Source organism: Neovison vison, chromosome 2 (genome assembly GCF_020171115.1).
Source record: "Neovison vison isolate M4711 chromosome 2, ASM_NN_V1, whole genome shotgun sequence".
NCBI lineage: Eukaryota > Metazoa > Chordata > Mammalia > Carnivora > Mustelidae > Neogale > Neogale vison.
Genome location: NC_058092.1, coordinates 26,684,037 through 26,708,742, shown reverse-complemented (window position 1 = coordinate 26,708,742; position 24,706 = coordinate 26,684,037).

Below are 24,706 nucleotides of genomic sequence, written 5' to 3'. Positions count from 1 at the left end.
CAGTCATTAAGTGTCTGCCTTCAGCTCAGGTCATGATCCCAGGGTCCCGGAATGGAGCCTGACATTGGGCTCCCCACTCAAAGGGAAGCCTGCTTCTCCCTCACCCATTCCCCCTGCTTGTGTTTCCTGTCTCACTGTGTCTCTCTCTTTGATATAAATAAATAAATAAATCATTAAGAAAATAGGTATAGAGTTTCAGTTTTATAAGATGAAAAGAGTTATAGGGATGTATAGTGGTGAAGGTTTCCCAGCAAAGTGAATATATTTAATATATATGAAATGTACACTAAAAATGGTTAAGATGGCAAAGTTTGTATTATGTGTATTTTATTATAAAAAAGGAAAAAAGTTTGTTGTTCAATGTGACTCTTGTTCCTGTACAATCTAGTTGAATGAAGTAATATTTACTTTTTGAAATTTTCTATGTAATTTCTTCTCTCACGATATTGCCCATTATATTACTAATCTCATTTTGAACTCTGTATCAGAAGTGATTATTCATTTTGTCATTACTATTTTTTTTCCATCATACGTGTTTGCCCATTCCATAATCAAATTTCAAAATCATCTCTACTATACCCAGAAAATAACTATTAATTTCTGGAAATGATAATAATTAATTGATATGTTAGTAACAGATCTAAACATAGTATTATTTTTTAAAGAATATCATGCCAACATTCTTTATCAACATTCATATTTGGTTTGTGCTATCAATTGTTGCTCCTTTTTTCCTTTTTGAAAGATTTTATTTATTTATTTGACAGAGAGAGAGATCACAAGTAGGCAGAGAGGCAGGCAGAGAGAGAGGGGGAAGCAGGCTCCCTGCTGAGCAGAGAGACCCATGTGGGGCTCGATCCCAGGACCCTGAGATCACGACTCGAGTGGAAGGCAGACGCCCAACTGACTGAGCCACCCAGGCACCCCAGTTGCTACTTTTTTCAAGACATCTTATTAGATATAATTTCAACAGTTCTCAATCCAGAGTGACTGAGGTACACATGTGTTATTGAATAAATTGTGTGTGTGTGTGTTGTGCAAGACTCTCCAAAACACAGGGACCAGAAATGGACTTATTTTCCTTCAATTTAAGGAGGATTCTATCTGAATCTGTGTTGTCTTTCCTAACATTTGGTCTGTCATAAGAAATTTTAAGTGTCTCAATATAGACAACAGTCCTCATTTCAAATATTTAGACCTATTGTCCCCCTAAGTGGGAATAGCCAGCATTTACTAAGTGTTTCCTACAACTCAGGCACAGTTCCACACATTTTATACTTATGTATTAGCAAGAACTGTATAAAAGTAGGTACTGCTATTAACCCTATTTTAAGATGAGGAGACTAGGGATAGAGAAGCTAAACAAATTGCTTAAAACATTAAAATATCTCAAGAATGTCAACACTCTGGTATTAAAATTTTCTCTCTTGAATCTAGGAGAAGCACAAAAACTCTTAGCATGGTTCCCAGTTCTTGTTTCAAAAAGTAAATCGAATTGATCTATCTCCAATATTTCCCTGGAGTTTTCCTACCATGGGTACACCTGAGTACTAGAGACAGTCTCCTGGGAGTCCCATGGGTATCTCCAACTCAATATGTTTAAAATCATACCAATAGTTTTCTCCTCAGTTTTGATTTTCCTCCTGTGATTTTTATTTCAGGGAATGGCCCTGCTCAGTCATCTGAGTCATATCCTGGGGTGATCTCAGGCTCTTCCTTTCTTCTCCAAGTCCTCCTTATTTAAACATATACTTTAGTGCTGTTAATGTGCTGTTTCTTGATTAGGACTGGTTATAGGCATGTTTACTTTGTGACGTATTTGTCAAGTGAACCACTTACAATTTCTGCATTGTATATAGGTATTACATATGTATGCACATTATCTATAACCCAGTTGCAATTCAATAGAATCATTTTATAAATTTGAAGATGTAATTTATTTAACATTTAATAAAGAAAAATTTACTTTTCTTTTTAGAGAGGGAGAGACAGAGGGAAAGGGACAGAGAGGATCCTAAGCAGACTGCATGCCAAGGATGGAGCTAGACGCAGGTCTCGAACCCACAACCCTGAGATCATGACCTGAACTGAAACCAAGAGTCAGGCACTTAACCGAATGAACCACCCAGGTGCCCCAAGAAAAATTTGCTTTTGAAAAATATCTTAAAAACTGCCCTAAAATGATATAAGTGTCACCGAATGTCATGGTTGAGTATGAACTGGTTCTCAGGTGTTTCTGAGAAAGGTTGAGCAAATCCTGATCTCTTTGTAACCATTCACATCTAGCGATTTACACAAGGCCTGACGAGCCCCTTGGAGAGAAGCCCTGAATTCTTTTCAGAGATACACAAATATGGCCGATGGGAGACGTGACCCTAACAGAAGCCAGATGATAGGGAAGGAGACTGGAAGCCACGGAGGGAAGACTCCCTATAAAAATGGGAAAAGTTGGGGGCGCCTGGGTGGCTCAGTGGGTTACGCCGCTGCCTTTGGCTCAGGTCATGATCTCGGGGTCCTGGGATCGAGTCCCGCATCGGGCTCTCTGCTCGGCAGGGAGCCTGCTTCCTCCTCTCTCTCTGCCTGCCTCTCTGCCCACTTGTAATCTCTCTCTGTCAAATAAATAAATAAAATCTTTTAAAAAAATGGGAAAAGTTGTTGAGCACATATGTAAACCAACTCCCACAATAGGAGGAGTTCTGGTTCCAGGCAGAGGACAGTGGCTGAGATCGTGAGACAGTGGCTCACGGACAGTGGCTCACAGATCAGAGACAGTGGCTGAGCCAGTCCAACGGTTCTAGCGGCAGGTGTGCATCCTGGGAAACATGGATTATGAGTTTGAATTGAAAGAGTTAGAGCACTGATCTCTAAAACACCAGGGGGCTCCATCCACCTTGCTGTGGCTCCCCTCCTCTCTTCCCCTGAGCATTTCTCAGCAGAGTCTCTTACTTCCAAGGAGTGAAGACATGGACTTTCTGCCTTGAGGGGCAATGCAGTGTCTAAGTTTCATGAGCTTCTGATTATAACTGAATTCTAGCTCTGCCAGCATGTGGCACAGCCGAGTTCCTGCTCCACTGGTGCCTAGGGGTGATGGTGGAGATAATATCCATAGGAAAGGAGTTTCAGTAGAAGTATGACTCTTGTGGAGACATTAGGTCCTGAGGTTATGGAGTCCCTGCCTGGATGTCTGTGGCAGTAAGTGAAAGAAGGATAGGACTAACAGCTCAAGCAATTTCACTGCAGGACCTCGCCAGCGGAGCATGACATAGAAAGAGCATTCTCTCTATTTCACGAGAGATAACTTTAATCTCAAGCAACAAGCCAAAGCAGCAGCATTTCAGCCCCACTCACAATGGTTCATGGCACTGATGGGAGCCAGTTGCCACTGTGGAGTGGCACTTCCAGGAATGACTGAGCCTTGAGCGTGCGGGTTTCTGGCTTGGCTCACCATGGGCTGACGCTCCCACATTTTGTTTGCTTGCAGAAATTCTGGGTTTTAATAAAGCGACCAGGATATAGTCGTAAACGTCGATGGGTGACATTTGTATTCACCAACTGGCAAAAGTTGAGATTTCTGATTATCTTTGTGCATTACGTATGTGTTTGCACGTGCGTGTGTGTGTGCACGTGTGTGTATTAAATTTGGTCTATACCCATGCTCTTGTTAGCATGTTGTTTCTTAAAACAAATTTGATCATTTCAGTCTTGCTTACATAAAAACTCTTCACTGACTCCTTATTGCTTAGTAGTTCAGCTCCTCAGCGAGGGTCACTGGACCCTCCGTAATTTTTACTCTTGCTTGTATCATTAATCTTATCTCTTGTGGGTATCCCCATGCAGTCTAATTAGCCTGAAACTTGGATTCCCACTTTCATTGAAGGTCTCTTATTTAAAGTTTTCTACAACTATTTTGGAAGTTACATACTCTCTTTCTGTCCTTTTGTAGATTACTCTTGCAATTTTTAGGTATTTATTTATACAGGTCTGAAGTTAATCTCCTTATCCTTCTTATCCCAAATACAAGGACCTTCGACACTTGAACCCTACCTTTTCCTTTTCAAAGATATAGGTTACCGTCGTATGTTTTTTTTTTTAAGATTTTATTTATTTATGTGACAGAGAGAGATCACAAGTAGGCAGAGAGGCAGGCAGAGAGAGAGAGAGAGAGTGGGAAGCAGACTCCCCGCTGAGCAGAGAGCCTGATGAGGGGCTTGACCCCAGGACCTTGAGATCATGACTTGAGCTGAAGGCAGAGGCTTAACCCACTGAGCTACCCAGGCACCCCCTGTCGTATGTCTTAATCCCATCTTTGAAAAACTCACTGGAGCATGTTATTACTATTTTATAAAGTCATAGTTTCTTTATGTGTACCCACATATTTGCCATTGCTTTGTTCTTTTATTTTTTAAGATTTTATTTATTTATTTGACAGACAGAGATTACAAGTAGGCAGAGAAGCAGACAGAGAGAGAGAGGAGGAAGCAGGCTCCCTGCTGAGCAGAGAGCTCGATGAGGGGCTCGATCCCAGGACACTGGGATCATGACCTGAACTGAAGGCAGAGACTTTAACCCACTGAGCCACCCAGGTGCCCCTGCGTTGTTCTTTATCACTTCTTGCATCCTAGACCTTCCATCTGAGATCACTTCTTACACATGGAATCATATTTTGTCCAAAGAACTTCCTTTATAATTTTCTTTAGGGAGGGTGAGCTAATGGCAGTCTTTTGAATTTTTTCTTTTGTGCAGTCTCTTTATTTCACCATAGTTCCTGAAAAGTCTTTTTAACTGTGCATAGATCTCTAGGCTGACTGCTCTGTTCCCTCGGCACATTGGACATACCATTCCACTGTCCTTGGGGTGTCTGTTGTCGCTTTGTGAAGTCAGTTGTCAGTTTATCTATTGTTTGTTTGAAGGCAAACTTTCTTTTCTTTGGCCGCTTTTAAATTTTTCTCTGTATCCTTGATTTTGCAGTTTTCAAAAAAAGGTTTTATTTATTTATTTGAGAGAGAGAATGAGACAATGAGTGGGGAGAGAGGGAGAGGGAAAGGGAGAAGCAGACTCCCCATTGAGCATGGAGTCTGATGTGGGACTTAATCCCAGGACCCTGAGATCATGACCTAAGCCCATAACTGACTGAATAACTATATTCAGGCTATAACTTGATTTTGCAGTTTTAACATGATGTCATAGATGTGGATTTATTTTTTATTTATCCTATTTGAAATTTGTTGGGCATCTGTTGTTTATCTTTATCAATTCTGTAAAGTCATCGGCTGCTAGCTCTTCACATATTGCCTCTGTTCCATTGTCTACCTCTTTTTGGGAGGCTTCTGACTTTATGCATGTTTGTCCATCTCATATTACCCTTCCTGTTTTGTGACCTCTCTCGGAGCTTTCTCTTTCTATAATCCCTTGCACATATATTCAACTCTTTCTGTTCACGGATTCTATTAGCACCTGCATCCAGTTGGCTGTAAAAACCCATTTATTGAGTTTCTAATTATAGTTATTATATTTTTCATTTCTAGAAGTTATATTTAGTTCCTTTTCTTATCTACTTGATCATTCGTTAAAATTCCAGTTCTTTGCTCATATTTCAAAATTGTCTTTTATTTTTTAATGAGTCTGAGACACACAGAATCAGATGGATCTTAATTCTAGGTTCATGGTCACTCACGGTCATCATTGGACACAGACCTCTTATTTTGAATATTAATGTATGTATGTATGTATGTATGTGTATATATTTATAAAAGAAGGTAATGAATGCTTGTAATCCCACCATCCAACCTAAAAACTAGAAGAGTTACCTATTTTCTTCTTCCCACCCTATAATTCTGCTTCCCCCTTCTGAAGTTTGTGATTATCTTTCACTTTTTAAAAAATGGTTTTATCAGGGCGCCTGGGTGGCTCAGTGGGTTAAGCCGCTGCCTTCGGCTCAGGTCATGATCTCAGGGTCTTGGGATCGAGTCCCGCATTGGGCTCTCTGCTCAGCAGGGAGCCTGCTTTCTCCTATCTGCCTGCCTCTCTGCCTGCCTCTCTGCCTACTTGTAATCTCTCTCTGTCAAATAAAAAAATAAAATATTTTAAAAAAATAAAAAAAAATGGTTTTATCAAATATATGTGTGACCTAAATATATTGTTTAGTTTGAATAGTTTCTGAATTTTGTGAAAAGAGTATTATGGCGGGTTGCCTGGGTGGCTCAGTCGTTATGCGTCTGCCTTCAGCTCAGGTCATGATCCCAGGGTCCTGGGATCCAGGCCCACAGTGGGCGCCCTGCTCAGAGGGAAGCCTGCTTCTCCCTTTCCCACTCCCCTGCTTGTGTTCCTTCTCTCGCTGTGTCTCTCTCAGTCAAATAAACAAATTAAATCTTTAAAAAAAGAGTATTATGGCATATATAATCTTCTGGGACTTTAAAAAATATCTACATTATATTAACTAAGACTTTTCTATATTTTTGCATACTCTATGTAATTTTCCATTGTGTGACTATTCCATGGTTATTTTATTCATTCTTCTCTTCGTGAGCATTTTGGTTGTTTCTACTTTTTTTTCTATTACCAACAGTCATGCTATGAATATTCCTGTATCTATGTCTTGATAAACATGACCAGAAGTTTCCACCAGGCACTTAACTAGGGGTGGAATGCCAGATTGTAGTATGTGAGACAAATAGCCGGTACACATCAGTAGAGCTACTGGCTAGTATCCAGTCTGGTTGGCCAGGCATCTGCTCTGACTGGTCAGTATCCATGTGGTATTGGCTATGAATATTTAGAATATTATCCCTAAGGGTCTATGAATGGCAAATGTCATGATCTAATGCCCACTTATTTTAAATGGTTATTCTAATTAATACTTCTACTAAAAATATATGAGATCCTATTGATCCACATGATCGCCAACATTTGGAATTGTCAGATATCTCGATTCTTGCCAACTGGATGGATATGGATTGGTATCTCATTCTGGTCTCGATTTGCATTTTCTGTTTACTGGTAATTTCAAGCATCTCTTTGGCTCTACGCATTTCCTCTGAGAATTCCCTGCTCATATATCTTTCTCATGTATCTTACTCATATATCATGTACTTTTCTATTCGATTGTCTTTTTCTTATTAATTGGAAGGGGGGTTTATATGAAGACATTTAAAAATCCTTGGTGCCAATTCTTTGCCAGTTATTTATGTTATGAATATCTCTGCCCCCTTTGTATTTTTCACTTTCTTTAAGATGATTTATGAAATAAAAAAGTAATCAAAAAATAAAAAAAATTATTTATGAATAGAAATTCTTCACTTTAATATAGTCAAATATATCAATTTTTTTCTAGATAGTACTTTCTGTATGTCTTGTTTAAGAAAATCTTCCAGGGGTGCCTGGGTGGCTCAGTCAGCTGGGTGACTAACTCTTGATTACAGCCTAAGCCATGATTTCCAGATCATGAGACTGAGCTTACACTGGGCTCCACACTGAGTATGAAGCCTGCTTGGGATTCTCTCTCTCCCTCTCCCTCTGTTCCCTCCCTTCTCCCCCTGCCCCAGCTTGTGCATATTTGTGAGCATATGTGCACACACACTCTCTCTCTTTCTCAAAAAACAAAAACAAAAACCAAAAAACAACTTCCCAATCCAAGTTCAGAAAGATATTTACCTATATTTCTGTGAGTTGTTACATTGATTTTATGGGTCAACATGACTGGATCATGTGGTACTCAGGTATTTGGTTAAATATTACATCTGGGTGTGTCTGTGAAGGTGTTTCTGGATGAGACTGACATTTCAGCAAAGCAGATTGCCTTCCCCCAAACTCAATGAGGTAAGTCGACCTCATCCAGTACATTGAAGCCTGAACAGAATGAAAAGGCTGAATAAGAAAGAATGGTCTGTGTCTGCTTGTCTTCAAGCTAGGACATGAGATTTTTGCCTTTGGACTTGGACTGCAACTGGAACTTATATCATCCACTCTCCTGGTTTTTAGACCTTTGGACTTGGACTAGAACTATACCATTAGTTCTCTTGGGTCTCCAATTTGTCTACAGTAGATCTTGGGACCTTTAGGTCCCCATAATTGCATGTGCCAATTACTTATAATAAATTTATATATATGTATATGCTTAATAAATATGTAAATTATATAATTATGTATTTATAGCTGGATATTTATATAACTCATAAACAAATATATATATTTGAATATTTAAAACATATTGAAATATATTTTGATATGTTGAATATATTTTTATATTATTTGAAGATCTTTTTGTTTTTAAGTAATCTCTACATCCAATGTGGGGCTTGAACTCACTACACTGAGATCAAGAGTCTCATGCTCTACCAACTTAACCAGCTAGGTTTACTGGTCTCATATATTTATATATCTTTAATAAATTTAGTAAATGCACTTTAAAATAAGAAAAAATATATATACATATAAAAATATATATCTATATATCTACCTATATCTTTTTTTTCCCACATGATAAGATTATTTTTATTTTTTTTCCAATTTATTTATTTTCAGAAAAACAGTATTCATTATTTTTTCACCACACCCAGTGCTCCATGCAAGCTGTGCCCTCTATAATACCCACCACCTGGTACCCCAACCTCCCACCCCCCCCGCCACTTCAAACCCCTCAGATTGTTTTTCAGAGTCCATAGTCTCTCATGGTTCACTTCCCCTTCCAATTTACCCAAAAGCACATACCCTCCCCAATGTCCATAACCCTACCCCCCTTCTCCCAACCCCCCTCCCCCCAGCAACCCACAGTTTGTTTCGTGAGATTAAGAGTCACTTATGGTTTGTCTCCCTCCCTATCCCATCTTGTTTCATGGATTCTTCTCCTACCCACTTAAGCCCCCATGTTGCATCACCACTCCCTCATATCAGGGAGATCATATGATAGTTATCTTTCTCCGCTTGACTTATTTCGCTAAGCATGATATGCTCTAGTTCCATCCATGTTGTCGCAAATGGCAAGATTTCGTTTCTTTTGATGGCTGCATAGTATTCCATTGTGTATATATACCACATCTTCTTGATCCATTCATCTGTTGATGGACATCTAGGTTCTTTCCATAGTTTGGCTATTGTGGACATTGCTGCTATAAACATTCGGGTGCACGTGCCCCTTTGGATCACTAAGTTTGTATCTTTAGGGTAAATTCCCAGTAGTGCAATTGCTGGGTCATAGGGCAGTTCTATTTTCAACATTTTGAGGAACCTCCATACTGTTTTCCAGAGTGGTTGCACCAGCTTGCATTCCCACCAACAGTGTAGGAGGGTTCCCCTTTCTCCGCATCCTCGCCAGCATCTGTCATTTCCTGACTTGTTGATTTTAGCCATTCTGACTGGTGTGAGGTGATATCTCATTGTGGTTTTGATTTGTATTTCCCTGATGCCGAGTGATATGGAGCACTTTTTCATGTGTCTGTTGGCCATCTGGATGTCTTCTTTGCAGAAACGTCTGTTCATGTCCTCTGCCCATTTCTTGATTGGATTATTTGTTCTTTGGGTGTTGAGTTTGTTAAGTTCTTTATAGATTTTGGACACTAGTCCTTTATCTGATATGTCGTTTGCAAATATCTTCTCCCATTCTGTCAGTTGCCTTTTGGTTTTGTTAACTGTTTCCTTTGCTGTGCAAAAGCTTTTGATTTTGATGAAATCCCAAAAGTTCATTTTTGCCCTTGCTTCCCTTGCCTTTGGCGATGTTCCTAGGAAGATGTTGCTGCGGCTGAGGTCGAAGAGGTTGCTGCCTGTATTCTCCTCAAGGATTTTGATGGATTCCTTTCTCACATTGAGGTCCTTAATCCATTTTGAATCTATTTTTGTGTGTGGTGTAAGGAAATGGTCCAATTTCATTTTTCTGCACGTGGCTGTCCAATTTTCCCAACACCATTTATTGAAGAGGCTGTCTTTTTTCCATTGGACATTCTTTCCTGCTTTGTCGAAGATTAGTTGACCATAGAGTTGAGGGTCTATTTCTGGGCTCTCTATTCTGTTCCATTGGTCTATGTGTCTGTTTTTATGCCAGTACCATGCTGTCTTGATGATGACAGCTTTGTAATAAAGCTTGAAGTCCGGAATTGTGATGCCACCAACTTTGGCTTTGTTTTTCAATATCCCTTTGGCTATTCGAGGTCTTTTCTGGTTCCATATAAATTTTAAAATTATTTGTTCCATTTCTTTGAAAAAGATGGATGGTACTTTGATAGGAATTGCATTAAATGTTATATCTACCTATATCTATATATCTCCTATGGATTCTGTGTCTTTGGAGAACCCTGACTAATACAACTTCAATTAAGACATTTGAGGGGCACCTGGGTGGCTCAGTGGGTTAAGCCTCTGCCTTCAGCTTGGGTCATGATCTCAGGGTCCTGGGATTGAGCCCCGCATCTGGCTCTCTGCTCAGTGGGGAGCCTGCTTCTCCTCTCTCTCTCTCTCTCTGCCTCTCTGCCTACTTGTGATCTCTGTCTGCCAAATAAATTAATTAAAAAAAAAAAGACATTTGAGTTTGTTTGACATCTAAGTCTTAAATCTAACTGGAGTTGAATTTTGTGTATTAGGTAGAGTAGGGATCTAATTAATTATTTTTCTAAATAGATCATCAGGTCTCTTCCTTTTCCTACTTATCTGCTTTGTCACCTCTGTTATACATCTAAATGCTATCTAGAAATCTGTTTTGAACAGTCCGATCATTTTGTCTCTCTGAGCCAGCACCACATGGTCTTGATGTTATACCTTCTTAATAAGTCCTGGTACCTGATAGGGCAAATCACAGCTCTTTATTCTCTTCTTTAGAAGTGTTTAAAGTAATTAACTAGATCTCTTAGTACCCAGTTTGGAGCTTTTAATACATTTTAATTTTAAAAGAACCCTGGATTCTTGGAAAAATGGCTATTTTTCATATCTGAATAGAAAATGTACAAAAGGAGTTGAAACACTTTCTAATAATAGAAAATGAGGAAATTACAAATATTTCTGGGATTGCAAATGACCCAGTAGCCAACTTGAACCTTGGTCAAAGATGGGGAAAATAAAGCATAAATAAAATAACTTTAACAGATTAAAATACATCAAATATGTTTAAATCCATAAGCATGTAATGATCCTAAAAAACCCTTTGGAATATGCTAATGAACCATTACTTTTATTTGGTTATCTTAACTTTGTATTGGGCTCAAAAAGACACAGTAAAATGCATCTTATATATATAGCTCTTAATATATACAATCTAAATGTATCATCTTAAATGGATCGCTTGATAAAATTTACATTTATATGCATCTTTGTAACTATCACTCAAAAGAAGGTAAAGAGTTATTCTTCTCAGCTCCTAATATGCGTATGAATCAACTGATGATTTTCAAGTTCTGATTCAGTGGGACTACTGTGAGACCTTGGATCTTGCATTTTAAAAAAACATTTTATTTATTTATTTATTTGAGGGAAAGAGCATAAGAGAGAACAGAGAGCACAAGCAGGATCGGGGAGGCAGAGGGAGAGGAAGAAGCAGGCCCCCCCCCCCCCCGCTACATTGAGTGGGAAGCCCAATGGAGGGTTCGTTTCCAGGACCCTGAGATCATGACCTGAGCTGAAGCAGATGCTCCACCGACTGAGTCATCCAGGTGCACACGAATCCCGCAATTTTAACAAGTACCCAGGTGATGCCAATACTGCTGATCTGTGGACCACATTTGAGAAGTCAGGATATAAATTCTCCTAGTTGTAATTTGTAGTAGTAGTAGTTTGTTTTTTGATGAATGATATTCATCTGTTAATAGAATTCATATTCTTACATTTATTAATTTATTTTCCATTGATGGTCAATTTGTTTCCAGTCTTAGGCCATTATGAATTAAACTGCCATGAACATTCTTGTACATGTATTTAGGTGGACATATACACTTATTTGGTGGGGAGTATATATCTAGGAGTAGAATTTCTGGGTCATAGGGTCTACATATATTTTTCTTTAGTAGATGTTGTCCAACAGTTTTCCAAAATGGCTGTAACATTTCACTCTTATCAGCAAGGTACCAGAATTCTTGTTGGTCCACAATTCACCAACAGTTGGTGTTGTTCTTGTTAAAATATAGTCTTTCTGTTGAGTGTGTGGTGGTATCCAGTTGAGGTTTATTTTGGCTAGTGGGAGATCCTCTTTTGAAGTTCCCACTCAAGTTTTTTTTCCCATTAAAATTTTTGGCTTTTTTGTTTTATATTGATTCATAGGGATTCTCCATATATTCTGGATTTGAGTTCTTAATTGAATACATGTATTGTAAATATCTTTTCCCAGTCTATGGTTTGTTTCATCACTATCTTTAAAGACCTTTTAATGAACATAAATTTAATTTTAACAATAGCTAATTTGTCAGTATTTTTTTCTTCAACCTTGGAAAGTTATGGTAAAATTCACATAACATAAAAAGTACCATCTTCACCATTTTTAAAAAAGATTTTATTTATTTATTTGACAGACATTACAAGTAGACAGAGAGGATGAGAGAGAGAAGTGGGGGGAAGCAGGCTCCCTGCTGAGGAAGGAGCCCAATGTGGGACTTTATCCCAGGACCCTGAGATCATGACCTGAGCCAAAAGCAGAGGCTTAGCCCACTGAGCCACCCAGGTGCCCCCATCATCACCATTTATAAGTGTACAATCAGTGGTGTTAAGTACATTCATACTGTTGTGTAATCATCACTACCATCCATTTCCAGGACTCTTTTACCCTTGCAAAACTGAAATTTCATACCCATTAAACAACTACTTCCCATTCCCTTCTTCCCTCAGTCTCTGGTAATCACCATTCTACTTTCTGTCTCTATGATTTTGATTACTCTTAGTACCTCATGTAAGTGGAATCAGACACTTACACTTATGGAATAATATAGTATTTGTCTTTCTATGACCAGCTTATTTCACTTAGCATAATGTCTTTCTTTGTCTCTTGTAAGGCTTTTTTTTCTTTTAAAGATTTTATTTATTTGTTTGTGTGTGTGTGTGGGAGAGAGAGAGAGTGAGCACAAGTAGGAGGAGTGGGAGACAGAGGGAGAAGCAGGCTCCCCGCTGAGGAAGGAGCCCAATGTGGGACTCAATCCCAGGACCCTGAGATCATGAGCCAAAGGCAGATGCTCAACCAACTAAGCCACCCGGGATCCCTTCTTATAATGTTTTTTTGATTTAAAGTTCATTTTGTTTAATATTAACATAGCCATTCCTGCTCTTATATTTACTGTCCTCTCTTGTGTTTAGTTGTTTTTTGTAGTGAAATGCTTACATTCCTTTCTCACTTCCTATTGTGTATATTTTGGAGCTCTTTTCTTTGTGGTTACTATGGGGATTTCATTTAAAAATTTAAAGTTATAGCACTCTAATTAGAATTTATACCAGCTTAACTTTAATGACACACAGAAAACTCTGTCACCACAATTTTGGTTGTTGACATCACAAAATTATATCTTGATATATGGTGTGTCCCCAAACAAGAACTAATAATTATTTTAAATGCATTAGTCTTCTAAATTATGTAGAAAACAAGACTTGAAGTGGCAAACTAAAGTTACAGTAATATAAGCTTTTACACCAATATGTTTTTCGTGAAGTGTATTAGTCTCCAAAGTCAAGTAGAAAACAAACAAAATGCAGTTACAAACCACTGTCACAATAATACCAGCTTTTATGATTGCTCAAGTTTTTACCTTTATTGAGATCTTTATTTCTCCACACAGCTTTGAGCTCCTATCGAGTGTCCTTTCATTTCAATCTGCAGGACTCCCTCAAGCATTTTTTTGTAGAGAAGGTCTAATGCTTAAAAACTTCCTCAGCTTTTGTTTATCTGGGAGTGTTTTAATTTCCTCCTCACTTTAACTTATTAAAAAGAAAGTTTTTAGGGCGCCTGGGTGACTCAGTGGGTTGAGCCGCTGTCTTCGGCTCAGGTCATGATCTCGGGATCCTGGGATCGAGTCCCGCATCGGGCTCTCTGCTCAGCAGGGAGCCTGCTTCCTCCTCTCTCTCTCTCTGCCTGCCTCTCTGCCTGCTTGTGATCTCTTTCTGTCAAATAAATAAATAAAATCTTTTAAAAAAAAGTTTTAAAAAATTTATTTAGAGAGAGGGGGTGGAGGGACAGGGACAAGCAGGCTCTGAGCTGAGCATGGAGCCCACTAGGGGGCTCAGCCTCATGACCTTGAGATCATGACCTGAGCTGAAACCAAAAGCTGGACGTTTAACCAACTAAGTCACTCAGGCCCCTTACCTCATCACTTTTAAAAAACAGTTTTATTAAGTGTGAGCTTTTAAACTGACAGTTTTAAAAAAAGATTTTATTTATTTATATGACAGACAGAGATCACAGGTAGGCAGAGAGGCAGGCCGAGAGAGAGGAGGAAGCAGGCTCCCTGCTGAGCTGAAAGCCCAATGCAGGACTTGATCCCAGGACCCTGGGATCATGACCTGAACCGAAGGCAGAGGCTTTAACCCACTGAGCCACCCAGGTGCCCTGACAGTTTTTTTTCTTTTAACACTTTTGATATATTGACTACTCTATTCTCATTTCCAGAGTTTCTGATAAGGAGTCTGCTTATGATCTTATTGAGGACTCCTTGGAATGTGACAGGTTACTTCTTTTTTTTTTTTTTTTAAAGATTTTATTTATTTATTTGACAGAGAGAAATCACAAGCAGATGGAGAGGCAGGCAGAGAGAGAGAGAGAGGGAAGCAGGCTCCCTGCTGAGCAGAGAGCCCGACGCGGGACTCGATCCCAGGACCCCGAGATCACGACCTGAGCCGAAGGCAGCGGCTCAACCCACTGAGCCACCCAGGTGCCCCAGTGACAGGTTACTTCTTTCTTGTGCCTTCAGAATTATTTCTTTTTTGTCTTTTGGCAGTGTGAATATAATGTGTCTCAGTGTGGGTCTCTTTGAGTTCCTCTTAGATTCATTGAGCATCTTGGATATTTATATGCATGCCTTTCACCAAATTTGGGAAGTTTTCAGCCAAGATTTCTTCAAATAGTCTCTCTGCCCTTTTCTCTTTTTTATCTCCTTCTGTGACTCCCACAATATATATGTTGGTCCCTTTGATGGTACCTCACAGGTTCCTTAAACTCTGTTAAAATAGCTTTTCAGGTTTTCTGTTTATGATATTTCCATTTTGTTCGTACATCATTTTTTAAAAACTTTCTCCACATCTTTCTTTAGTTTTTTGAGCATCTTTAAAATAGTTGTTTTAAAGTCTTTGTCTAGTAGAGCTACCATTAGGACTTTTTCAGGGACAGTTTCTGTTGGCTTATTATTTTTCTTTGAATGAGTCATACTTTTCTGTTTCTTTGTATGCTTTGTGATATATTGTTAAAAACTTGACATTTGTATCTAATAATGTGGTAACTCTGGAAATCAGAGTTGTCCCCTATCCCCAGGGTTTGCTCCTTCCTTCTTTCCTTTCCAGAGAGCATGCAAGTGGGGGCAGAGGGAGACGGAGAGAATCTTTTTTTTAAAATTTTCAAACACTGTATTTATTCCCAGCAACATCCACCTGAATTAGGTCTACTTTTTTAAAAAATTAAATTAATTAATTTATTTTCAGAAAAACAGTATTCATTATTTTTTCACCACACCCAGTGCTCCATACAATCTGTGCCCTCTATAATACCCACCACCTGTTACCCCAACTTCCCACCCCCCGCCACTTCAAACCCCTCAGTTGTTTTTCAGAGTCCATAGTCTCTCATGATTCACCACCCCTTCCAATTTACCCCAACTCCCTTCTCCTCTCTAACTTCCCATGTCCTCCATGATATTTGTTATGCTCCACAAGTAAGTGAAACCATATGATAGTTGACTCTCTCTGCTTGACTTATTTCACTCAGCATAATCTCTTCCAGTCCCGTCCACGTTGCTACAAAAGTTGGGTATTCGTCCTTTCTGATGGAGGCATAATACTCCATAGTGTATATGGACCACATCTTCCTTATCCATTCATCCGTTGAAGGGCATCTTGGTTCTTTCCACAGTTTGGCGACCATGGCCATTGCTGCTATAAACATTGGGGTACAGATGGCCCTTCTTTTCACTACATCTGTATCTTTGGGGTAAATACCCAGGAGTGCAATGGCAGGGTCATAGGGAAGCTCTATTTTTAATTTCTTGAGGAATCTCCACACTGTTCTCCAAAGAGTCTGCACCAACTTGCATTCCCACCAACAGTGGAAGAGGGTTCCCCTTTCTCCACATCCTCTCCAACACATGTTGTTTCCTGTTTTGTTAATTTTGGCCATTCTAACTGGTGTAAGGTGATATCTCAATGTGGTTTTAATTTGAATCTCCCTGAGGGCTAGTGATGATGAACATTTTTTCATGTGTCTGATAGCCATTTGTATGTCTTCATTGGAGAAGTGTCTGCTCATATCTTCTGCCCATTTTTTGATATGTTTGCCTGTTTCGTGTGTGTTGAGTTTGAGGAGTTCATTATAGATCCTGGATATCAACCTTTTGTCTGTACTGTCATTTGCAAATATCTTCTCCCATTCCGTGGGTTGCCTCTTTGTTTTTTTGACTGTTTCCTTTGCTGTGCAGAAGCTTTTGATTTTGATGAAGTCCCAAAAGTTTATTTTCGCTTTTGTTTCCTTTGCCTTTGGAGACATATCTTGAAAGAAGTTGCTGTGGCTGATATCGTAGAGATTACTGCCTATGTTCTCCTCTAGGATTCTGATGGATTCCTGTCTTACATTGAGGTGTTTTATCCATTTTGAGTTTATCTTTGTGTACAGTGTAAGAGAATGGCCGAGTTTCATTCTTCTACTTATAGCTGTCCAGTTTTCCCAGCACCATTTATTGAAGAGACTGTCTTTTTTCCACTGTGTATTTTTTCCTGTTTTGTTGAATATTAATTGACCATAGAGTTGAGGGTCCATATCTGGGCTCTCTACTCTAGAGATGGAGAGAATCTTAAGCAGACTCCATGCTGAGCACAGAGCTCAATGGGGCTCAATCTCATGACCTCAATCTCAGGTCATGACCTGAGCCATAATCAAGAGTCAGACACCCAACCAACTGAGCCACCCAGCAGCACCCTCCCCCTTTTCTTTATTTTTATTTTATTTATTTATTTTTTAAAAGATTTTATTTATTTACTTGATAGAGATCACAAGTAGGCAGAGAGGCAGGAGGAAACAGGCTCCCTGCTGAGCAGAGAGCCCGATGTGGGGCTCGATCCCAGGACCCTGGAATCATGACCTGAGCCGAAGGCAGAGGCATTAACCCACTGAGCCACCCAGGTGCCCTCCCCCTTTTCTTTAAACATAAATTCTTGTAAGCTGTTTCTGTGCCAAGGATCAACCTGAGGTCTAAACTTTAGGTCTTCTCAGCTGTTTTCTGAAGGTGTGCCTCTTTCTGGACATGCACAGTGGTAGTCTAATTTCTCCTATATATGTAGTTGCTTTTAAATAGCATAGTCTTTAATATCTGGTTCCCAAAAAGGGAAAAGAGAAAAATGAAGGGGGAAAAAGGCTCTAGACACTTAAATCCCCTGGAAGTCACTTTAGCCAGGGTGTAGGAGGGTGTCTTGCAACAATGGGAAGAAGCCCAACAACAATGGCCACCTCCTCTTTGTCTATATCCTGTTATTAGAAGTAACTTTCAGTGGTGGAGCATAGATCCCTGATATTTGAAAAAAGGGTCCTTTTGGCACTTTGGCTTCTGCAAGATGTCCCAAGAACATATGTACAGCTGCCTGTCACTCTTCTGGAGGTGGGGGATAGGCAAATGCTACTGTGCTAAAATTGCTGAATTTGACCAAAGTTAATAGCAATTCACTGTCAAAGTTTTTCATGGAAGCTGCAAACCTTTCAATAAACTCCAGAGTTCCAAAAGTAGTAACATCAGACAGATTCACCTATGCAATTTTTTCCTAGTTGAGGAGACAGGTTCTCTCTCTCTCTCTTTTTAAAGATTTTATTTATTTATTTGAGAGAGAGAAATTGAGAGAAGGGGCAGACAGAGAAGCAGATTTCTCTGATGCAGGACTTGATCCCAGAACCCTGGGATCATGACCTGAGCTGAAGGCAGACGTTTAACCAACTGAGCCACCCAGGCACCTGAGGAAACAGGCTCTTGGTGCTTTCTACTCCATCATCTTCCTAGAATCCTCTGTCAATATTTTATTATATAGTCATCATCTTTTTTATTCTGCTTAAGACTTTCCCACTCCAAGCTCATAAAGATATTTGCTTAAATTTTCACCCAGAAACTTTAATATTTTACCATTTGTATTTAGTTCTATAATCCATTTTGAATTGATTTTTTGTACTCAAGGTTTTTTTGGTTTTTTGTTTTTCATATTTTTTGAGGTCAAGGTTAATTTTTAACCAACTTATTATTTTTCAAACTTAAAACTAAAGGAAACAAATCAGCTGTTTTTCTTAACTTTTCTTTCTTGTTTTTCCTATATGAATATACATTAAGGTAATAAAATAATTGAGAAGAGAAATTTCTCTTCACAGAAGTGTTGCAGCTAATAATTGAGGAGGGAATTAAATAATTAGTATAACACCATTTTGCAAACTTTAATTCATAGAAGAGAGACATCATAAAAGAAAAGATTTCTAGATACAGTACATCTACTGATGGAAATATACAACATTACCTATAAAGAACTGTTGCCCCTGAATTGAACTTGCATCTAATCAAACCTCTAGATCTATTTACTAAATTATAAAAAATATGGAGGATAGAGAAATGTGACAACTCTGCAAACAAAACCCATCAACTATAGGAAATTCTCAAGATAAGCAATCTTCTTTCTGCAACAAATACATTTGCTGAAAAAAAAAATAGAAGGAATCTGTAGATTAAAAGAGTTAAGTGACATCAATCATTTATAATATATGGAAATCAGAGAAATTTGACTGCATATTTTACTAAATATTTGATTATATTTGATGAGTAAGGGATTATTGTTAAAGTTTTGGGTATGATGATCATATTATATTGAACAAAAAAGCTTGTATTTTAGAGATACATACTAAAATATTTGTTGAGAAGATACTATGGGGGCACCTGGGTGGCTCAGTGGGTTAAAGCCTCTGCCTTTGGCTCAGGTCATGGTCCCAGGGTCCTGGGATCAAGCCCCGCCTTGGGCTTTCTGCTCCGCGGGGAGCTTGCTTCCTCCCCTCTCTCTCTGCCTACCTGTGATCTCTCTCTGTCAAATAAATAAAAATGACAGATGCTGGCGAGGATGCGGAGAAAGGGGAACCCTCCTACACTGTTGGTGGGAATGCAAGTTGGTGCAACCACTCTGGAAAACAGCATGGAGGTTCCTCAAAATGTTGAAAATAGAACTGCCCTATGACCCAGCAATTGCACTACTGGGAATTTACCCTAAAGATACAAACTTAGTGATCCAAAGGGGCACGTGCACCCGAATGTTTATAGCAGCAATGTCCACAATAGCCAAACTATGGAAAGAACCTAGATGTCCATCAACAGATGAATGGATCAAGAAGATGTGGTATATATACACAATGGAATACTATGCAGCCATCAAAAGAAACGAAATCTTGCCATTTGCGACAACATGGATGGAACTAGAGCATATCATGCTTAGCGAAATAAGTCAAGCGGAGAAAGATAACTATCATATGATCTCCCTGATATGAGGAAATGGTGATGCAACATGGGGGCTTAAGTGGGTAGGAGAAGAATCCATGAAACAAGATGGGATAGGGAGGGAGACAAACCATAAGTGACTCTTAATCTCACGAAACAAACTGTGGGTTGCTGGGGGGAGGGGGGTTGGGAGAAGGGGGGTAGGGTTATGGACATTGGGGAGGGTATGTGCTTTTGGGTAAATTGGAAGGGGAAGTGAACCATGAGAGACTATGGACTCTGAAAAACAATCTGAGGGGTTTGAAGTGGCGGGGGGGTGGGAGGTTGGGGTACCAGGTGGTGGGTATTATAGAGGGCACAGCTTGCATGGAGCACTGGGTGTGGTGAAAAAATAATGAATACTGTTTTTCTGAAAATAAATAAATTGGAAAAAAAAAGTAACTATAGTAATATAACAAAAATAAAAAAAAAGAAAAGAAAAGATACTATGTCTAGGACTTGCTTCAAAATAATACAAAGAGAGGGAAGAGTGGAAGATATAAATTAAACAAGATTGGCCAGGAATTTATTATAATCGAATTGGATAATTGAGTAGATAAATGGGGGGGTGTATTGTATTATTCTCGTTTCTACATTTTTGGTGTGTGTGTTTGTGTTTGAAATTTATTGTGATAAAAAGTTTAAAAATTATGCCTCAGTCATTCTTGTTTGTTAACTTTTTCATATTGATTTTAGAACCAGCTTATCAAGTTACATGGTTTTTTATTGAAATTGCATCGAATCTAGGGATCAATACAAAAAGAACTGACATCATTATAAAGTTATAATTTTTTAATTCATGAATGTGAATTATCTTTCCATTGATTAGGTCTTTTTAAATGTCTTTCAATAAATATTTATACTTTCATATATCTTAGATTTATTATTAAATATCTAACATCCTGTAGATATTGTAAATGATGTACTTTTGCAAATTACATGTTTTACTATTGTGCTAATGGAAAAACATGCAAATAACTTTTTTATACTTATCTTCTATCCAGGCATCTTGCTAAATAGAGTTGCATCTAAAAATTTGTCTTTAGATTTAAAAAAAAATGATTTTATTTATTTATTTGACAGAGAGAGACACAGCAAGAGAGGGAACACAAGCAGGGGGAGTGTGAGGGAGAAGCAGGCTTCCCGCTGAAAAGGCAGCCCGGTATGGAGCTATCCCAGGACCCTGGGATCATGACCTGAGCCAAAGGCAGATGCTTAACAACTGAGCCACCCAAGAGCCCTGTCTTTAGATTTTTTTTTGTATTACCAAGTAAACAGTTATGTCATCTGAGAATAATGTTAGTTTTATTTTCCATCTTTAATCCTAGCATGCGTATGCCTAACAAACTGCCCTAAAAATACATAAAGGAAATTTGATAGGGCTACAATAGATATGAAATAAACAAATCCACCATCACACTGAGAGATTTCAATACATTTCCTTAGATCATTGATAAGTCAAGTAGATAAAAATCTACTAACTATGTTGAAGACATGAGCAATAAAATTGAATAACAGAGACTTGACATAAACATAATTCTGCTTCTTATGATTAGTACAAAATATTCTCCAGAACTCTCTTATTATCTATTGTTGCACAAATTCAGTGGTGTAAAAAAAAAAGCATTAAAAAAAATCTCAATGTCTGTGGGTCAGGAATTCAGAAGAAGATTGACTGGGTAGTTTTGGCTCAATATTTCTCATGAGATTCACAGAGATATTGTTAGTGACTGCAGTAATCTGATGGCTTGACTGAAGCAGGAGTATCTCCTTTCAAACTGATTCACCCAAATAATTAGTAAGTTGGTGCTAGTGGTTGGAAGAAGCCTCATTTCCTCATCATGTAAGTCTTTTCACAGTCTTACTGGAATATCTTCATGACATGGCATCTGGTTTCCCTTAGGGTGAGCAAACTCAGACAGCAAGGTGGAAGCTGCAAGGTGTTTTATGATTTAGCCTCAGAAGTCACATGCTATCATTTCTGCTATGTCCTATTGCTTGTACATATCAGCCTTATTATTCAATGTGGGAGGGGACTACCCAAGATATCTTGAGATGAGAATAATTGAGGGCCACCTTGAAAACTGATAACCATAAACACACGGATTAGATTTACAAACACTGATTATATATTAGTCACAGAGCAAGTTTCAACAAATTTCAAAGAATAAGTATCACAAAGGCAAGGATCTTTGATCACAATGCAATTAAATTAGAATTTAGTAACAAAAATATACACTAAATACTGCTATTTGTAAATGAAAAACACACTTTCAAGTAACTCATGTATTAAAGAAGAAATCATAATGGAAATTTTAAAATACTCAGAACTGAATGATAATAAAACATGTGAGGTACAGTGCAAATAGTTCATCAAGGATAACTTACAGCATTAAATATTTACACTAAAAAAGAAGAAAAGCTGAAGATTAAGAAACCAAGTTTCCAGTTTAAGTGGTGAGTTAAAGAATGAGTAAACCCAAAGAAAGTAGAAGTAAGTAGGTAAGAAAAATCAGAGCAGAAATCAAGAAATTAGAAGAGATTAGCAAAACTAACAAATCTTTACAATGATTAAAATATGGACAAATCTCTGTCAAAGAGAATCACAAAAATACAGAATCACAAATAAATATTATAAGGTAGGCACAATTACAGGGGAAGCAGAGATTCAAATGATAATGAGAGAATTTTGTCAACAGCTTTATGGGAATACATTTGAAAACCGAGACAAAATAGACATAGTATTAGAAAAAATAACTTATTAAAACTGACTCAAAAAGAAATAGAAAACCTGAAATAGTCCTTAAATAGTCCTGTTAAAGAAACAGAAACAATAGTAAAACAAAACAAAAAACTTCCATAAAGAAATCACTAGTTCCAGATGGTTTTGCTGATGTGTTTCACCAAACTTAGACATATCAGAGCATTCTAACCTTATTAAACTTTTTCAGAGAAAAGAAAAAAAAAAGATAGTACTCTTCCAACTCATTCTATAAAGCTTAGCTACCAAATAACTTAGATACCAAATCCTAATAACAAAAAAATGAAAGCATCAGACTTGTTTTATTCATTAACACAGATGTAACAATCCAAAACAAATATTACGTAATCAAATTCAATGATATATGTACAATAAATAACAAAACTCCTTGAGTAAGTTGAGGTTACTTCAGGAAACAAAATTTAAATATTGGGAAAATCTCTAAATGTAATTGATCACAACAGATTACAGGAGAAAAAAAAATATGGTCACGTCAAAAGATGCAGAAAAAGCCCTTGATAAAATTCAATGTCCATTCAATTAAAACTATATAAATTAGAACTAAAATTGAACTTCCTGTACTTGATCAAGAGGTTTCTCCAAAAACTCTACAATAAATACCATCCTAAAGAAGAAATGTCAGAGCATTAAAATTAGAAACAAGACAAACATACTCACCATTACCACTTCTTTCTAACATTGTGCTTTAGGATCTGGCCAGAACATTAAGAAAAGGAAAATAAGCCAAAGGCAACAAGATTATTTTAATTCTCTAAGTATATTAAACATGATTATTTTGTATTCCATGTCTTATAGTTTTAATTTAAATTATTTGCAGATGTCTTTCTGCTATTTGTTGTTTTAGCTGGTTCTTGTTCTCTATGTCATGTTTTCTTGTGTGTTTGGTGATCTTTGATTGTGTTCATTCATTTCCTTTGGAACTTTATCTGTGGAATTTATTTGAAGCCTTAGATTTATATTGGCTTCTGCCAGGTACCTGGGACACTACCAGTTTAGGACCATTGTATACTAAATTCTTGGTCTGAGGTTTTTCAGATCTTCTATATTAGATCGCATATGGATTGAGGTTTAAGTTGTAGTTACAGAGTCTTAGGAGGTGATTCTTCTTTCCTATACTCATTGCTATTGCTGAGGCTTAAAACAGTAATTTTGGAGGCACCTGGGTGGCTCAATTGTTTAAATGTAAGACTCTTTATTTTGGCTTGGGTCATGATCTCAGAGTTGGAGGATAGAGCCCTGCCTCAGGCTCCTTGCTCTCTATCAAACAGATAAATAAATAAATAAATAAATAAATAAAATTTGGAGAAAAAACCCAATAGTAATTTTCTTGCAACTTCCTGGATATTGGTATAGGGCAAGTTTTTTGTAGTTCACCTGTACCTTAGATTAGAGAGAGCCCTTTGGGATTCTAAATTAATGCAGGGGAGTGTTTGCCCAAGTTGGGAAGACCCTGTGCTTTATCTTCTTTCCCATATGCCCTGAGAGATCATGAAAACTGAAGTTCAATTTCATCTGTTAGCAAGTACCCCTATATCAGTTATTTATTGTCACAAAGTTATGGCATAACATACCATCAAAAAATTCAGTGGCTTAAATTAATAAGCATTTATTATTGCTCAAGAGTCCTAAAATTCATGGATGGTTCTTCTCATTCAGCAGGTCTCACTTAAGTGTCTGTAGTCAGCTACAGTTAGCTATATACCTCTGTTGCTCTTGGCTGGGCCCTCTCGTGTTTGCAGGTCAGCCAGCTATACATGATCAAGAGATGGTTGTTCAGGGGCACCTGGGTGGCTCAGTGGGTTAAAGCCTCTGCCTTCGGCTCAGGTCATAGTCCCAGGGTCCTGGGATTGAGCCCCACATCGGGCTCTCTGCTTGGTAGGAAGCCTGCTTCCTCCTCTCTCTCTCTCTGTCTGCCTCTCTGCCTACTTGTGATCTCTGTCAAATAAATAAATAAAATCTTAAAAAAAAAAAAAAGAAATGGTTGTTCTGATGGTCTCTTCAGGGAAAGCATGACTCTCTTGCACCTTGTCTCTTGTCTCCAGCAGACTATTCCAGGCTTATACCTATAGTGGAGGCAAGACTTCAAGAGAAAGACTAGAAGTTTGCAAGCTCTAAAGCTTAGGCTTAGAACTGGCACACCATGACATCCTCTCCATTCAATTGGTCAAAAGGTGTGGAAAAATAGAGTCCATCTCTTGATGCAGGGAGTTCCAAGTCATATGGCAAGGGACATGGATTCAAGGAGAGGTGAATTGGTGTCATTTTTGTAACCAATGGATCA